Here is an 18,279-nt window from a genome sequence, read left to right as displayed (position 1 = left end):
TAGGCCTTCAGCCTAATTTAAAGAACTGTTCCATGTAAGACCTTTGGAATTTTAAAGGTTTTAATGTTGTTGAATTTTGAGTGATGGGCCTTCACCCAATGTTGAGTTTGAATTGTTTTGCTCTTAAGGCCTTCAGTTTAGTTCAAAGAACTGTTTCCCGTAAGGCCTTTGGCATTTTGAAAATTTTTATGTTGTTGAATTTCAAGTGTTGGACCTTCAGCTGATGTTGAGTTTGAGTTGTTTTGCTCTTAAGGACTTCAGCCTAGTTCAAAGAACTGTTTCACGTTAGGCCTTCGGCATTTTAAAAATTTTATGTTGAATTTTAAGTGTTGGGCCTTCAGCCGATGTTGAGTTTCAGTTGTTTACTCTTAAGGCCTTCAGCCTAAATTAAAGAACTGTTTCACGTAAAACCTTTGGTATTTAAAAAAATTAATGTTTTGGAGTTTTAAGTGTTAGCCTTCAGACGATTTGACTTTAACTTGTTTGCTCTTGAAGTGTCTGATTCTTTTGGCCTTCAGCCTAAATAAATAACTGTTGTAAGATAAGGCTTATCTTTTAAATGTCTGATTATGCTTGCGTTATAAGTTATTGGCTTTCAGCCATTTTTAAATTTATGTGGTTTTCAGCCGGTAATTAAGTCCCAAAGATTAAAGCTGTGTGTTTAAAACAAAAACCTTTTTTGTGATCTTGTAACGTTTGACCAAATAATAAAGTAGTATGTTCGAGTGTAACTGACAGTCCCTTGTTTTGGCTCTTTTCCACAATTTAAACTACCTGTCCTGTCCTGCGGGTTTAGCAGGGCGTCTCATCCTCTGAAGCCAACGTCCTTGCCGCAGTGGTAACACCGGTTCCCATCAGATCACCGAAGTTAAGCGCTGTCTGGCTGGGTTAGCACTTGGATGGGTGACCATCCGGTCTGCCGAGCGCTGTCGGCAAGCGAGATGCACTCAGCCCTTGTGAGGCAAACTGAGGAGTTACTTGACTGAGAAGTAGCGACTGTGGTTACGAAAACTGGCAATAGCCGGCAGAGCGGTGAGCTGACCACATGCCCCTCCATATCCGCATCTAGTGACGCCTATAGGCTGAGGATGACACGGCGGCCGGTCGGTGCCGTTGGGCCTTGATGACCTGTTCGGGAGGAGTTTAGTTCTAGTTTTTATTAGTCTTCTGAATGGTTTGATGTGTCCCGCTAAGAATTCCTCTCCTTTGCCAGCCTTTTTATCTCAGAGTAGCACTTGTAACCTACGTCCTCAGTTATATGCTGGATGTGTTCCAATCTCCGTCTTTCTCTACCGTTTTTACTCACTAGAGCTCCCTCTAGTGCGATTAAAGATATTCCTATATATCTCAACACAGGTCCTATAATCGTATCCTATATTCCTACCCCATTTTCTTGTCACTGTTTTACACATATTCATTTCCTCGCCGGTACTGCGGAGAACCACCTCATTCCTTACCGTATCAGTTCACCTAATTTTCAACGTTCTTTTGTAGCACCGCATATCAAATGCTTCGACTTTCTTCTATTCCGGTTTTCCCACAGTCCATGTTTCACTACCATACTGTGCTATGCTCCAGACGTACCTTCTCAGAAATTTCTTCTTCAAATCAAAGAAGTAGACTTCTCTTGGCCAGGAATGCCCTGTTTGGTTTTGCTAGTCTGCATGCTCTCCTTGCTCTGTCCTACATGGGCTATTGTGCTGCCTACGAAGCAGAATTCGTTAAAATTACCAAATAAGCAGTAACCAGTCGCAAAATCATGTTTTATTTATCTACTTTTGCAAATCGATTTCAACTGACTAACAGCCATCATCGGTTCTTTCAACGAATATGTGCCCTGAGCAGTAAAACAGTCTTAAGCAGAGGTCAAACATAAACTGTTGTTTGACCTCTGCTTAAACATACACTGTTGTTTGACCTCTGCTTAAGATAGTTTTATTACTCAGGGCACATATTCGTTGAAAGCACCGATGATAGCTGCTAACCAGTTGAAATCGATTTGCAAAAGTGAATAAATAAAACATGATTTGCGACTGGTTGCTGCTTACTCGGTAATTTTATGGTTTACGGTCGCTGCACAACTTGGGAACCACATGGAGCCCACCATTCAGAATTCGTTAACTTCATCTACATCGTGATCACCAGTTTTGATTTTAAGTTTCTGGCTGTTCTCTTTTTTGGCACTGCTCATTACTTTCGTCTTTCTTCGATTTACTCTCAATCCATATTCTGTGCTCATTAGACCATTCCGTTAAAAGGTTTCTGTAATTCTTCTTCACAACTGAAGATAGCAAATCTTGTCACTGATATCCTTTCACCTCGAATTTCATCCCACTCTTGAACCTTTCGTTTCTGTCATTGCTTCTTCGATTACAGATTGAACAGTAGGGCGAAAGACTACATCGCTGTCTTACACCTGTTTTAATCCGAGCACTTTGTAATTTGTTTTCCACTCTAATTGTTCCCTCTTGTCTTGTACATACTGTACATCAGTCGTCTTTCCCTACAGCTTACCTCTATTTTTATCAGAAAGTGAAACACCTTGCGCCATTTGACACTGTCGAACGCATTTTACAGGTCGACAAATCCTATGAATGTGTCTTGATTTTTCTTCACTCTTACTTCCATTATCAAACGTAACATGAGAACTTCCTCTCTGGTGCCTTTCCCTTTCCTAAACCCAATCTGATTGTCATGTAACAGATCCTTGTTAGTAACCAGGATGCATGAGCTGTTAAGCTGATTGTGCGATAATTCTTGCACTTTTCCACTCTTATGGCATTGCCTATGTTAGATAACAGTACAACGTTTTGACTTTCCTCGAAGTCTGTGCCAAATTCTATCGTGGTAGAGTGGTACTGAGTATTAACTTTCTACAGTGATTTAATTGTATTGGTAAATAAGAAAAATATTTAGCACCATCAGTAAAATTGTTATCACATGACTAAAGTCAGTATTACAAATTTCATACTTCTCGTCTCTGACATCGCGTTAGCGGGAACAAAGATAAAATATTCAGTTCGTGCGGATAAAAGACAATACGGAAACAGTTCCGCTAGCAGGAGGTTGGGTCCCCTAGTGAGTGATTGTAATCAGCACCCACAATGTGTTTGCGAAACAAAGGGGTGGTGGAGATAATGGGTTTCAGCAAATACAGTATACAGTTCACGCTGGTCGAAAACGGGTTAAACGTTTATTAGATGTATGAAGCAGTAACGCACTGGACACATTATCTGCTTCATCAGCGATGCTGCTCTGGACAAAAAAATAGCCGTGGCTGGAATGTATCTACGCTCAACAGAATTGCCAGAGTGATTACAGAAGGCTCGTCAGTCCAAACCACTACACACTTACTCATTATGTTTGCACATTGAAATTAATAAATTGATGCAATATGCTGTTTTCACATTTACATTACCAAGAAGGATAATAGGTACACATTAGTTTTATGGCGATACCTCTAACGGCAAATGATATTTCAACAAGCCACATCAGCATGTAAAACACCGAGGCGACAAAAGTCCTGGTTTAGCGAAATGCACATATACAGATATCAATAGTATCGCGTACACAAGTTATAAAGCGGCAGTGCATTGGAGGAACTGTCATTTGGACTCAGGTGGTTCATGTGAAAAGGTTTCCGACGTGATTATGGCCGCCCGACGCGAATCAACAGACTTTGAACGCGGGTTGCTAGTTGGAGCTGGACGCATGGGACATTCCATTTCGAAAATCGTTTGGGAATTCTATATTCCGAGATCGACAGTGTCAAGAGTGTGCGAGAAAACCAAATTTCAGACGTTGCCTCTCACCACGGACAAAGCAGTGGCCGACGGCCTCCACTTAACATCCAGTGCAGCAGCGTTTGCGTAGAGTGGTCAGTGCTAACAGACTAGTAACACTGCCTGAAATAACTGCAGAAATCAATGAGGGATGTACGACGAACGTGTCCGCTAGGACAGTGGGGCGAAATTTGGCGTTAATAGCACGGCAGCGGACGATCGACGCGAGTGCTTTTGCTAACATCACGACATCGCCTGCAGCGTCTCTCCTGGGCTCATGACCATATCGGCTGGACTCCAGACGATTGAGAAACCATGCCTGGTAAGATGAGTCCCGATTTCAGTTGGTAAGAGCTATGGTAGGGTTCGAGTGGCGCGCAGGCTTCACGAAGCCATGGACCCAAGTTGTTAACAAGGCACTGTGCAGGCTGGTGGTGGTTCCATAATGGTGAGGGCTGTGTTTACATGGACTGGTCCTCTGTTCTAGCTGAACCGATCATGGACCATTTGCATTCATGGCCATCAAGGTCCGAAACAAGGATGGAATTTGAAAACATTTTGGACAATTCGAACTAATGATTTGGCTACCCAGATCGCCCTACATGAAACGAATCGAAGATATGTGGGACATAATCGAGAGACCAGTTTGCGCACAGAATCTTGCACCAGGAGCACAGTCGCAATTATGGACTGATATCGAGGCAGCATGGCTCAATATATCTGCAGAGGACTTCTAACGGGTTGTTGAATCCATGCCATGTCGAGGTGTCGCAATACTCCGCGAAAAAGGAGGTTCGACGCGCTGTGAGGAGGTATTGCAACACCCCCCTGCTTCCCGGAATTTGCGAAATTACAAGTTAACAATGGCCGTGAATTATGAATTTTGACCCGTGTCGGGATAAGGCATCCGAATCCGAAATAAATAATGTTTATTCCGCGGGAAACAGGAGACGTTATAACTTGATCGTTATTGAATGGGTAATTTCATTCAATAACGATCGGTAAATGAAATAATGGAAATAATTTGGAAATAAATTTTGCCAGTGGAAATTTTGCCGAAAGAAATAATTAAGTTGCAAAAGCAATTAAAAATTCGGTTGCCAGCTCAACTGATGAGCGACAGTACTGCTAAGTACGTGAATAATTATGCCAAAAATAAAGTTTACCTGTTTGTAGCGCAGCAGGTGGAGCGGGAACTCTTACGTAAGTGCTGTGTCAGGCTCAGAAGTCATATAAAATAATGTCATAACAATCTAGCTGCACGTAAACATTAATGGTTAACTTTCAATAAGTATTTTGATAATTATTTTGTTCATAATTTGTCAGCTAACTGCAATGCTGACAACACAGATAATTATCTATCGAGATTTTGAATAATGGACTGTCATTCTGTCTTTAAAATTACGTACTTTGCACAGTTTAGTCTACTGATAATGAAATTTATTGCCAATAATTGATTAACTATGTTTTGAATGATAATAATTTATTCATTGGGCGATTGTCAGGTGGAATAAGCTTTATAGTTTGATGAAATATCCTTGAACTAACTTCAGCTGAATATGCATTGAAATAAATCTTAATAATCAAATTTATTACTTCAGTCTATTATTAAGTTACTACAGTTGGTGTAAGCTTATTAAGTGCAACAATTAACTACGATAACCAATCGTTCAAAACAGTCTGAAATTTACTCTTCACCGTCTATGCAAATAATTTGATAATTAACATATTTTCTCTTGATAATGGCGTGACACACTCGGTTCAATAAGGTAAGGATCGGAAGGAACCTACTTGGTGTTATTGTCGGGTGGAATGTAACTGCAACACTTCGATTATAAAGTGCTTATTATTAATTGTTCAACTTCAGAGAAAAGCACAGTCACTGGCAAGGCTTCTAAAATTTTATCCTACGAAAATTACGTAGATCTTACTTCCCTCGTTGTCGGTGGATCGACGGTAGTCCACGGCGGCGAGACAATGTGGCATCGGGCTTTTACTGTTGCGACTTGGGCCCTTAGTGCGCTTCACATTTAAGCCCTCGTTTCTTCAGCACTATGCCCATTAATCGATAATAACTTGCCCGGCCATGCTTCCAGAATGCCGACTATTACTTTCCCGTCGTACTTAGATCCACGCACTAGCCGTTAGATGTAACACAGCTAGGAATAGCAGCACTCGACTGTACGTCTTACTCCGAGCACAGCGTCACTGCTACTACTGCCCGCTGGCGCGTTTCCTCGCCCAGCGGCACGACAAAACAATCTCTCTCACTTCAACGTTAACTAAATATGCCCTGACTTGCCAGTGTTAAATACTACATAAGTTAAACATAGTATTTACAATACATATTTACACTAGACAATACATCGTATACAAACAGTTTCATGTGTTAAGTAAGCGAAAAAATTCATAGCAAAGACTGCGTTGTAGCGTCACAGTATCACATGACTTTCGTCACCTCATTGTATTACGGAATTGAACATTACATGTGACAAGGGATGTACCCGCCAGTGTGAAAGGAGGCAGGGATGATTGTGATGTCGGTAGGGAAGCAGTAACAGCAGAAATGATAGAGCAGGAAAGTTCAATGGCTTTGAACGTGGACTAGTTACTGGAGTTACTTAGGAAAGAAAAGCATCAGAAATATTTGTCGGAGATGTCATTGCGATGTGGGAAACGCGAAGGAGCAAGCGCAGCTATATCAAGACCACCTCATGTACTGACGCACAGGGACTGTTGGGGGACAATTGGAAATCAAATTTTTGACGTCAAACACAGGTAACAATGATATTGGAGATTCGCTCCTCAATTTGGTCCTACAAACTACACGTGTAGATAAATAAATAAGTAAGTAAGTAACTTCATTTTCACAGAGCGTCTAAATCACAGAGATTAAATAACATCTCATTAACAGAATGAGATTTTCACTCTGCAGCGGAGTGTGCGCTGATATGAAACTTCCTGGCAGATTAAAACTGTGTGCCCGACCGAGACTCGAACTCGGGACCTTTGCCTTTCGCGGGCAAGTGCTCTACCATCTGAGCTACCGAAGCACGACTCACGCCCGGTACCCACAGCTTTACTTCTGCCAGTATCTCGTCTCCTACCTTCCAAACTTTACAGAAGCTCTCCTGCGAACCTTGCAGAACTAGCACTCCTGAAAGAAAGGATATAGCGGAGACATGGCTTAGCCACAGCCTGGGGGATGTTTCCAGAATGAGATTTTCACTCTGCAGCGGAGTGTGCGCTCATATGAAACTTCCTGGCAGATTAAAACTGTGTGCCCGACCGAGAGTCGAACTCGGGACCTTTGCCTTTCGCGGGCAAGTGCTCTACCATCTGAGCTACCGAAGCACGACTCATGCCCGGTACCCACAGCTTTACTTCTGCCAGTATCTCGTCTCCTACCTTCCAAACTTTACAGAAGCTCTCCTGCGAACCTTGCAGAACTAGCACTCCTGAAAGAAAGGATATAGCGGAGACATGGCTTAGCCACAGCCTGGGGGATGTTTCCAGAATGAGATTTTCACTCTGCAGCGGAGTGTGCGCTGATATGAAACTTCCTGGCAGATTAAAACTGTGTGCCCGACCGAGACTCGAACTCGGGACCTTTGCCTTTCGCGGGCAAGTGCTCTACCATCTGAGCTACCGAAGCACGACTCACGCCCGGTACCCACTGTCAGAAGTAAAGCTGTGGGTACCGGGCGTGAGTCGTGCTTCGGTAGCTCAGATGGTAGAGCACTTACCCTCGAAAGGCAAAGGCCCCGAGTTCGAGTCTCGGTCGGGCACACAGTTTTAATCTGCCAGGAAGTTTCATATCAGCGCACACTCCGCTGCAGAGTGAAAATCTCATTCTGGAAACATCCCCCAGGCTGTGGCTAAGCCATGTCTCCGCTATATCCTTTCTTTCAGGAGTGCTAGTTCTGCAAGGTTCGCAGGAGAGCTTCTGTAAAGTTTGGAAGGTAGGAGACGAGATACTGGCAGAAGTAAAGCTGTGGGTACCGGGCGTGAGTCGTGCTTCGGTAGCTCAGATGGTAGAGCACTTGCCCGCGAAAGGCAAAGGTCCCGAGTTCGAGTCTCGGTCGGGCACACAGTTTTAATCTGCCAGGAAGTTTCATATCAGCGCACACTCCGCTGCAGAGTGAAAATCTCATTCAAGAAACATCCCCCAGGCTGTGGCTAAGCCATGTCTCCGCTATATCCTTTCTTTCAGGAGTGCTAGTTCTGCAAGGTTCGCAGGAGAGCTTCTGTAAAGTTTGGAAGGTAGGAGACGAGATACTGGCAGAAGTAAAGCTGTGGGTACCGGGCGTGAGTCGTGCTTCGGTAGCTCAGATGGTAGAGCACTTGCCCGCGAAAGGGAAAGGTCCCGAGTTCGAGTCTCGGTCGGACACACAGTTTTAATCTGCCAGGAAGTTTCATATCAGCGCACACTCCGCTGCAGAGTGAAAATCTCATTCTGGAAACATCCCCCAGGCTGTGGCTAAGCCATGTCTCCGCTATATCCTTTCTTTCAGGAGTGCTAGTTCTGCAAGGTTCGCAGGAGAGCTTCTGTAAAGTTTGGAAGGTAGGAGACGAGATACTGGCAGAAGTAAAGCTGTGGGTACCGGGCGTGAGTCGTGCTTCGGTAGCTCAGATGGTAGAGCACTTGCCCGCGAAAGGCAAAGGTCCCGAGTTCGACTCTCGGTCGGGCACACAGTTTTAATCTGCCAGGAAGTTTCATATCAGCGCACACTCCGCTGCAGAGTGAAAATCTCATTCTGGAAACATCCCCCAGGCTGTGGCTAAGCCATGTCTCCGCTATATCCTTTCTTTCAGGAGTGCTAGTTCTGCAAGGTTCGCAGGAGAGCTTCTGTAAAGTTTGGAAGGTAGGAGACGAGATACTGGCAGAAGTAAAGCTGTGGGTACCGGGCGTGAGTCGTGCTTCGGTAGCTCAGATGGTAGAGCACTTGCCCGCGAAAGGCAAAGGTCCCGAGTTCGAGTCTCGGTCGGGCACACAGTTTTAATCTGCCAGGAAGTTTCATCTCATTAACAATTCAGAGATATATTGCTATGTGGGGGCGTCGTTTTAGTGATTCTCCCATCCTCCCCACCCTGGTCGACAGTGGCCCAGTGACGTGCCTTCCATCCGCGGTCAAAAGGATGGCTGTGTGCAGGATTCCATCTCTGCCTACTTTAAAATTCTGCACTCGTGCTGACTTCCACAGCTGCCGTGGAAGATCTTCTTCTTGTAAGAGTACGAAGTCACCAACTCGGAGTCTCATTCGCCCTCCGTCTGGGCGTTTAACCTGACGAAAGTTACACAAGAGCATAAGGTATTTCTTTCTCCAGTGCTTACAGAATTCTGTTTTTTGACGAAGTTTCAACTCTCTCGTGAAGTCTGCTGTCAGCGGCTCTCATCCGATTGCCAATACCACAAGTCTCTCCCCCACGCGGAAGTGTGCTGGAGTGAGTACTCCGACCTCATTTTGAGTTGAGTGAGGCTTGAATACTGACTAGCACGTAACCCTTCTTTGTCTATAGTCGAGCGTCCTTTTCTGAGACATCTTTTCGTTGCTCTTGCCATTCATTCCACGAGCCGTACGCTGAGCTATAAATTTCTAAGTTATGCCTTGTTGAGCGAAGTATTGTCCAGTCGTATCAGCGAACATTGCTGTCCACAGTTGCTTTATTTCCTTATTGGTTGCTGGAACGTTTGAGCATTGTCACTGTAAGTGACGGGTGGAGCGCATCGTCGCCTAGTAAACCTTTGTAGGACCTATAACAATCGATCCCTTGTTGCGCGGTGGCTGGCTCTAGGTGGACGGTTCTAATCGCAGCACTGGTAGGTAGTGCAACATAGCAATTAGAGATGGTATTTCCTACTATGGCATATAACGGCCCTGCAAAACAACATCAACCACAACACCAGTCACTTGGACGTGTCTGTGTGGTGCTTTATGTGGTAGGCAGTGATGAGTAATATTCTTCATCGTCCGTCGGGCGTCTAATGTCCAAAAGAGGCTGCAAAGCTCCGAAAGCACAATTCTTACTCTATGATGCAGCAAGCGAATGCTTGTGTGCAATATGAAAAGTTTTGGGAAATGGTGGTTTCCTTGTAGAATAAGTGGACATCGTTCTTATGTGGTTTACTTGAAGTATGTAAACGACCACAGAGGCGTAACAAATCTTCGTCCAGAACTGGGCCGAGATTCTTTATTTTTAATCCTCTGAGTAGTGCTGCGTTTTACTCCAGAGTCTCGATTTAAAAAAAAAATATTGTTGTTTAGTCTTAATGCAATAGAGTCCATAGAGTCCAGTTGTTGTGATATCGTCCGCGGTAAATTCTCCGTACAAGTTCACCTTTTCAGTCAGTTTTCTTTTAAACAGAAAATTTTAGGCTATTAGTCGTAGGAGTTTCCAGTAAGAACTAAACATCTGTGACTATGTGATCTCTCTGTAGCATCACAAAAGGCATGGGTGAATGAAGTCCTGGAGTCTTGGATAAATTTTTGACCACCAACCTGGCCGGCCGGTGTGGCCGAGCGGCTCTAGGCGCTTCAGTCTGGTACCGCGCGACCGCTACGATCGCAGCTTCGAATCCTGCCTCGGGCATGAATGTGTGTAATGTCCATGGGTTAGGTAGGTTAAGTAGTTCTAAGTTCTATGGGACTGATGACCTCAGATGTTAAGTCCCATAGTGCTCACAGCCATTTGATGACTTTACAAGGCGATAAATGACAGCATCATCGACGAACAATCTAAAAGGGTGCCCCATATTGTATCCTAACTATTTTATACAGATCAGTAGGGGTGTTCGGTGCACTGTGTGTTCAGACACATTTGTACTCTGCACAGCATTAACGTCAGATGTTAATTCTGCCAAAGCTCGCCGCCTGCTCTGTTTTACCAGTCTGCCCAACCTACGACGTCCGACATATGTTATACTGGGAGACCGCCCAATTCCACTACGCCTGGACGTGGTTTCATCTTGGTTTTGTCACGTGCTGAAGATACCCTCCACAACAACACTCCTCGAAAACCCGACCAAAGGACTTATAACATTTCTGTAGGAAACTCCAGACGTCACTTTTGTTTTACTTTACAATAACTACGAACTGTGACCTTTCTAACAGGAACTGAGGAATTCAGTTTTATTAGAAGTTGGTTGTGAGGAATGGTGTCAAAAATCATTTGGGAATCTAAAAATATGGAATCAATATGAATATTCTGTCGATAGCACTCATTACTTCGTGAGAATAAAGAGCTACTTGTATTTCGCAAGAACGATATTTTCTTAATCCGTGTTGTCTGTTTGTCGAGAAATTGTTTACTTCGATGTAATTAATAGTGTTCGAACACAGTATATGTTCCAAAATCGTACTGCAGATCAACGTGAGGGATCTGGTTCTGCAATTCAGCGGATTACTCCCATTTCCATTCCTGCGTATTTGCGTGACTTTTGCAACTGTGCCGTCTTTAGGTACAGATCTTTCGACGAGCGGTTTTATATGACTACTAAGTATGGAGCTATTGTATCAGTATAGCCTGAAAGGAACCATATAGGGGCTTTGTCTTTTTTAAGCGAATTAAACTGCTTCCCTACACCGAGGTTTTTGGTGAAACAGGATCGGAAAACTGTGTACCGTAACTCTGCTTTAGTGGTGCTCTCATCAGTAACATCACCATTGTTATCGCACAGTGATTTATAATTAATCTGTTTAATTAGCCGGCTAATTGCTATATTTAAAAAATAGCTCCAGAAACGAAGTGCTACCGGCTCTTGAGGAAGAATAGGCTGCCATTGCTCCCGAGACGACTGCTCCTGAAAGTGTTCCCAGCATATTTCAAGTCGTAACAAAGGCGGAGGGTGTACACATCACATATTTATGTCCCCATGTTAGTGTCTACTTACATGTGTTCAGATATGTTTGATCAGTTCGTGTACGTTTATACTCCTCAAGCGGCAGTTTTGTATGCGTTGGAGAGTACTTCCGCTATAATTGTGATCAGTTCCTTTTCTGTTCCGCTAGTAAATGCTCAGGAGGAACGACTGTCGGTAAGCATCTGGGTGAACTGGGGTTTTCATTATTTTCCGTTGTTGATACGTTAGGCTAGGCAAGGCCGGCATGGCGTTTTCACGAGACGCAGATCCCCTAGGAAAAAATCAACTGAACTCGTAAGCTGTTCCAACCTAGACTATGTAACGGATGTTGATTAATAAGTGTTCACTGAGCCGTTTGTCTTGAAATCTCAAAAGTGTTTCGACATTGAAACTTTCTTGTGGATTAATAAACATTATATTGGGGCGAGACTCGAACCATGTACTGCCACCTTTTGCGGACAAATGCGCTACAGACTTTTCTTAAAATAATGTGCTATCTGTTTTGACGTACTTAATACATCCCGTTAATTTATGTACGTGGAGTAAATGAATGTCAAATCACCTATTATAAAGTAGTCTAAACACAAGTGAAAGCAAATGTAAAATAGTAAGCCCTCATGGTTAATCGATTTTTGTCACATTCTTTACACGAAGACAGCCACTGAAATAATTAGCACAATTTAGTCTTTGTTCAATATTTTTAGTAGCAGTGATATCAAAGGAATATTTTCAGTTTGTCCAGAAGTCCTTGCACAAGGGACTGCAAATGCTTATTGCAGTAAACGGTGTGCATTTTGAACACTGGAATTTTTTATTACTATATTTTTTTATTTCCTCTTTACTGATGTCGCTGATGTCAATTTGCAGCGTGAGTATTTATTGTGACAGTAAACTCATGACGTGAAGTAATTAGTGAAGCTATGAAAAGAGACTATACGTTGGTTAGTGACGAATTTTTCATAACAGATTTTGGTAAGAACAGAATTACGATGACTTAAGTGTACTTTTAGGTCTTTTTCGTTAAAAAATGAAATGTTGCCCTCTAACTTGCAAGAAGCCCTGAATCCAGCCACAAAGCAGTTTTTGTATTCCATAAGCTCGTGTATTGTTCACTAAGTAACATTGGAGAACTGCACAAATGCCTTATGGAAGTTAAAGATTTCGGAATGAACTTGGATGCCGTTAACTTTTCTCCTCTGGATCTCATGGAAGCCGGCCGCAGTGGCCGTGCGGTTAAAGGCGCTACAGTCTGGAACCGCAAGACCGCTACGGTCGCAGGTTCGAATCCTGCTTCGGGCATGGATGTTTGTGATGTCCTTAGGTTAGTTAGGTTTAACTCGTTCTAAGTTCTAGGGGACTCATGACCTCAGCAGTTGAGTCCCATAGTGCTCAGAGCCATTTGAACCATTTTTTGATCTCATGGAGGAAAAGAACGAGTTCAGTTTCATAGTACTGCTGCTTACGGAACCCAAGTAAATTCCTACAGCTGGAAGGCTCATATTACTCGAGAGTTATCACTTGTACTTTTGATTTCAACAAACAGTCTGGATCGCATGGAAGTTGTATCTGTAAGTATTTATGAATAAATATAACTTGTTCGTGATATAGACTATTTATTTAAATAATTTAATATAACTTTTTCGATAGCTGTTTTCCTAAGGACAATGTTAAAAAAATCATTATCACAATATCCGGACAAATGTTTCTCCCAGCTATAAAAGAATGTATAGTCATCCAGACAAGTTTCATTGTCGCGGTAGTAGCTTTATTCATCCGTTAGATCACTTTGATAAAGATCGTGGAAATGTCTTGGTATTATAATCTCAGAACAACAAAGTCAACCTAATTCATATATACAGGCATTTACATACTTACAGGTCTAGTTTCACAAGGGTGAGTGCTTAAAAAGAACAAAAAACGTCAGTTTCAGTCAAGAAACCATGAAAACGATAGCAACGAAGAGTATATATGCTTCAGAGTTTTCCTCCTTGTTGTTGTTGTTGTCGTCTTCAGTCCTGAGACTGGTTTGATGAAGCTCTCCATGCTACCCTATTCTGTACGAGCTTCTTCATCTCCCAGTACTTACTGCAACCCACATCCTTTTGAATCTGCTTAGTGTATTCATCTCTTGGTCTCCCTCTTCAATTTTTACCCTCCACGCTGCCCTCCAATGCTAAATTTGTGATCCCTTGATGCCTCAGAACATGTCCTACTAACCGGTCCCTTCTTTTTGTCAAGTTGTGCCACATACTCCTCTTCTCCCAATTCTATTCAATACTTCATCATTAGTTATGTGATCTACCCGTCCAATCTTCAGCATTCTTCTGTAGCACCACATTTCTAAAGCTTCTATTCTCTTCTTGTCCAAACTATTTATCGTCCATGTTTCACTTCCATACATGGCTACACTCCATACAAATACTTTCAGAAACGACTTCCTGACACTTAAATCTATACCCGGTGTTAACAAATTTCTCTTCTTCAGATACGCTTTCCTTGCCATTGCCAGTCTACATTTTATATCCTCTCTACTTCGACCATCGTCAGTTATTTTGCTCCCCAAATAGCAAAACTCCTTTACTACTTTAAGTGTCTCATTTCCTAATCTAATTCCCTCAGCCTCACCCGACTTAATTCGACTAGATTCCATTATCCTCGTTTTGCTTTTGCTGATGTTCATCTTATATCCTCCTTTCAAGACACTGTCCATTCCTTTCAACTGCTGTTCCAAGTCCTTTGCTGTCTCTGATAGAATTACAATGTCATCGGCGAACCTCAAAGTTTTTAATAATAAATGAAAAGCACCAGTTTGCTTTTGTTCTACAATATTATTTTTATTGCTAACCGGTTTTCGGCTTACAAGGCCATCTTCAGACATTTACTGAGTATTAGCACCAAAGAAGTTAAATGTCAGCAGACAACATTGGAAGAGAAGTAACACATCTAGAGTGAAGTAGAAACATACAGTGAGTAACATCTTTGCAATGAAATAGTAAAAACTGAACTAACTCTCAAAGTTTTTATTTCTTCTCCATGGATTTTAATACCTACTCCGAATTTTTCTTTTGTTTCCTTTACTGCTTGCTCATTATACAGATTGAATAACATTGGGGAGAGGCTACAACCCTGTCTCACTCCCTTCCCAACCACTGCTTCCCTTTCATGTCCCTCGACTCTTATAACTGCCATCTGGTTTCTGTACAAATTGTAAATAGCCTTTCGCTCCCTGTATTTTACCCCTGCCACCTTTAGAATTTGAAAGAGAGTATTCCAGTAAAAGTTGTCAAAAACTTTCTCTAAGTTTACAAATGCTAGAAACGTAGGTTTGCCTTTCCTTAATCTTTCTTCTAAGATAAGTCGTAAGGTCAGTATTGCCTCACGTGTTCCAATATTTCTACGGAATCCAAACTGATCTTCCCCGAGGTCTACCAGTTTTTCCATTCGTCTGTAAAGAATTCGCGTTAGTATTTTGCATCTGTGACTTATTAAACTGATAGTTCGGTAATTTTCACATCTGTAAACACCTGCTTTCTTTGGAATTGGGATTATTATATTCTTCTTGAAGTCGGAGGGTATTTCGCCTGTCTCATACATCTTGCTCACCAGATGGTAGAGTTTTGTCAGGACTGGCTCTCCCAAGGCTGTCAGTAGTTCTAACGGAATGTTGTCTACTCCCGGAGCTTTGTTTCGACTTAGGTCTTTCAGTGCTCTGTCAAACTCTTCACGCAGTATCGTATCTCCAATTTCATATTCATCTACATCCTCTTCCATTTCCATAATACTGTCCTCAAGTACATCGCCCTTGTATAGGCTCTCTATATACTCCTTCCACCTTTCTGCTTTCCCTTCTTTGCTTAGAACTGGGTTTCCATCTGAGCTCTTGATATTCATACAAGTGGTTCTCTTTTCTCCAAAGGTCTCTTTAATTTTCCTGTAGGCAGTATCTATCTTACCCCTAGTGACATAAGCCTCTACATCCTTACATTTGACCTCTAGCCATCCCTGCTTAGCCATTTTGCACTTCCTGTCGATCTCATTTTTGAGACGTCTGTTTTCCTTTTTGCCTGCTTCATTTACTGTATTTTTATATTTTCTCCTTTCGTCAATTGAGTTCAATATTTCTTCTGTTACCCAAGGAGTTCTACTAGCCCTCGTCTTTTTACCTACTTGATCCTCTGCTGCCTTCACTACTTCATCCCTGAGAGCTACCCATTCTTCTTCTACTGTACTTCTTTCCCACATTCCTGTCAATTGTTCCCTTATGCTCTCCCTGAAACTCTGTACAACCTCTGGTTCTTTCAGTTTATCCAGGTCCCATCTTCTTAAATTCCCACCTTTTTGCAGTTTCTTCAGTTTTAATCTACAGTTCATAACCAATAGATTGTGATCAGAGTCCACATCTGCTCCTGGAAATGTCTTACAATTTAAAACCTGGTTCCTCTGTCTTACCATTATATAATCTATCTGATACCTTCTAGTATCTCCAGGATTCTTCCATGTATACAACCTTCTTTCATAATTCTTGAACCAAGTGTTAGCTATGATTAAGTTATGCTCTGTGCAAAACTCTACCAGGCGGCTTCCTCTTTCATTTCTCTCCCCCAATCCATATTCACCCACTGTTTCCTTCTCTCCCTTTTCCTACTCTCGAATTCCAGTCACCCATGACTATTAAATTTCCATCTCCCTTCACTACCTGAATAATTTCTTTTATTTCATCATTCATTTCAATAATTTCTTCATCATCTGCAGAGCTAGTTGGCATATAAACTTGTACTACTGTAGTAGGCATGGGCTTTGTGTCTATCTTGGCCACAATAATGCGTTCACTATGCTGTTTGTAGTAGCTTACCCGCACTCCTATTTTTTATTCATTATTAAACCTACTCCTGCATTACCCCTATTTGATTTTGTGTTTATAACCCTGTATTCACCTGACCAAAAGTCTTGTTCCTCCTGCCACCCCCTGCCTCCTGCCTCCTTAGTCTCCTTAAAATGCAGCTCCTTGCTCAACGGTTTATTTTGCAATAGTCTTGTCGTGCTGTATTATTAGACCTACCTGTCACAAGGGAGTCGTATCTAATACTATTTACTACTATGAAAGTGGCTGTGGTTTATCACCCTGCCTTTTCGATCTCACTACTGTTTTTGTAAGTCCGTGAAACTGTTTTCTAAGCATTAGATAAGGAATCGATCTTCTATTTACTTACATTTGAGACTGTTGCGTCACAGTGCGTTCTCCCAACTCCACAGAGTAATAAAAAATTATCGTGCAACACACCGACAAATAAGATGAAGTGCGAGAACTGTATGATAAGAACTGGCACATATAAAGTTTTCACCTAAAGTGTGAAAAACAGAAAAACAGTAGGCAGTCCTTTTTGGACATTCGTTAATATTAACGAGTTCGTTATTTAAATTCACGTGAGTAGCTCAAAGGTAAAATCTGAATTTAATTACTTTTGACATCAATGATGAACATGATTATGTAGAAAAAATACTGGAACTGATTTCACTCAAGTCATTCTGTTTCCAACATTAATATATATATTCTAAAATTTTATTATGCTGTGGTCTTCTAGGATATATTAGACAAACCGGCCAATTTTAGTACATTTAACCATCCTGGGCATGAAAGTTTGAGTATTATAAAAAAAATAATAATGCTGGAAACATCAATTAACAAAGTCCTCTGCGTGTAAGAAATTTTAGTTTCCTTGATGACACAGTTCCTAACTGCATTTCCGAAAATATAACTGCAACAGAGCTATCTTCCTACTGACACAGCGTAGATGCACACATCAATGAGCAGAACCACTGGCAAGAATATTTTCATAACCTTAAGATAAGTAGTCTAAATTTCAAAGTTTTTAAGTTGTATTCCAATGTTCCTGACGCAAGTTTGTAAACTTTATGATTATCTGTAAGACTGAAAATCAAACAGTGACTTTAAAATACTAAATTTCGAAAACGACTTAAATTGTAATCTCTTCAGCTCCAAGAAAGTACTATTATTTTAATCACTGGCTGTCTCTTTAAATACATAATACTATATCACTTTTATGACACCGTGAAACGCTAGTAGGCGATGGGAAAGGAGCCTATCCCTGCTAAAATGTAATGGGCCGATCATAAACTACACATGCATAAATAAAACTTGATTATAGATTCTAAAATTTTATTATGCTGTCGTCTTCTAGGATACGTTAGACAAGCCGGTCAATTTTAGTACATTTTACCATTCTGGCCGTGAAAGTTTGAGTATTATAAAAAAATAATTTCAAGATATCCAGTTAAACATGACAACAAGTACTGAACTACGCTACGACAGTTCTACAGAATACTACACCTGAAAGCGGTGTAGACCAGTTTCGAGGTGGAGGTCTGTTCTCATGCACGCAACCTCTCTATACAGAGTGAACCAGAACTTCACCGATGAACTTTAAGAGGTGCCAGTATGAACTAGAACAAGAAAAAAAGTCCAGTAAATTTGAGCTCTAAAATGCATAGCTTAAGCGCTGTTACCACTTACTCTTTGCTATTGGGAATCTGAGAAAATATTCATAGGTTTTAGAGCCCAAATTTACTGGACATTTTTTCTTGATTTTGTCCATAGAATCACATCTGAAAGTTTTT

At 41.7% G+C, this 18,279-nt stretch overlaps 1 pseudogene; it reads left to right on the top strand.

Annotated features, from left to right (window-relative positions):
- The first annotated feature begins 817 nt into the window (after window positions 1-817).
- On the top strand, window positions 818-935 carry LOC124620636 (annotated as a pseudogene).
- Window positions 936-18,279: the final 17,344 nt, after the last annotated feature.

This window comes from Schistocerca americana, chromosome 6 (assembly GCF_021461395.2).
Source record: "Schistocerca americana isolate TAMUIC-IGC-003095 chromosome 6, iqSchAmer2.1, whole genome shotgun sequence".
Classification (NCBI taxonomy): domain Eukaryota; kingdom Metazoa; phylum Arthropoda; class Insecta; order Orthoptera; family Acrididae; genus Schistocerca; species Schistocerca americana.
The sequence above is the reverse complement of the archived record's forward strand: the minus strand, read 5'-3'. Positions and strand labels throughout refer to the sequence as shown.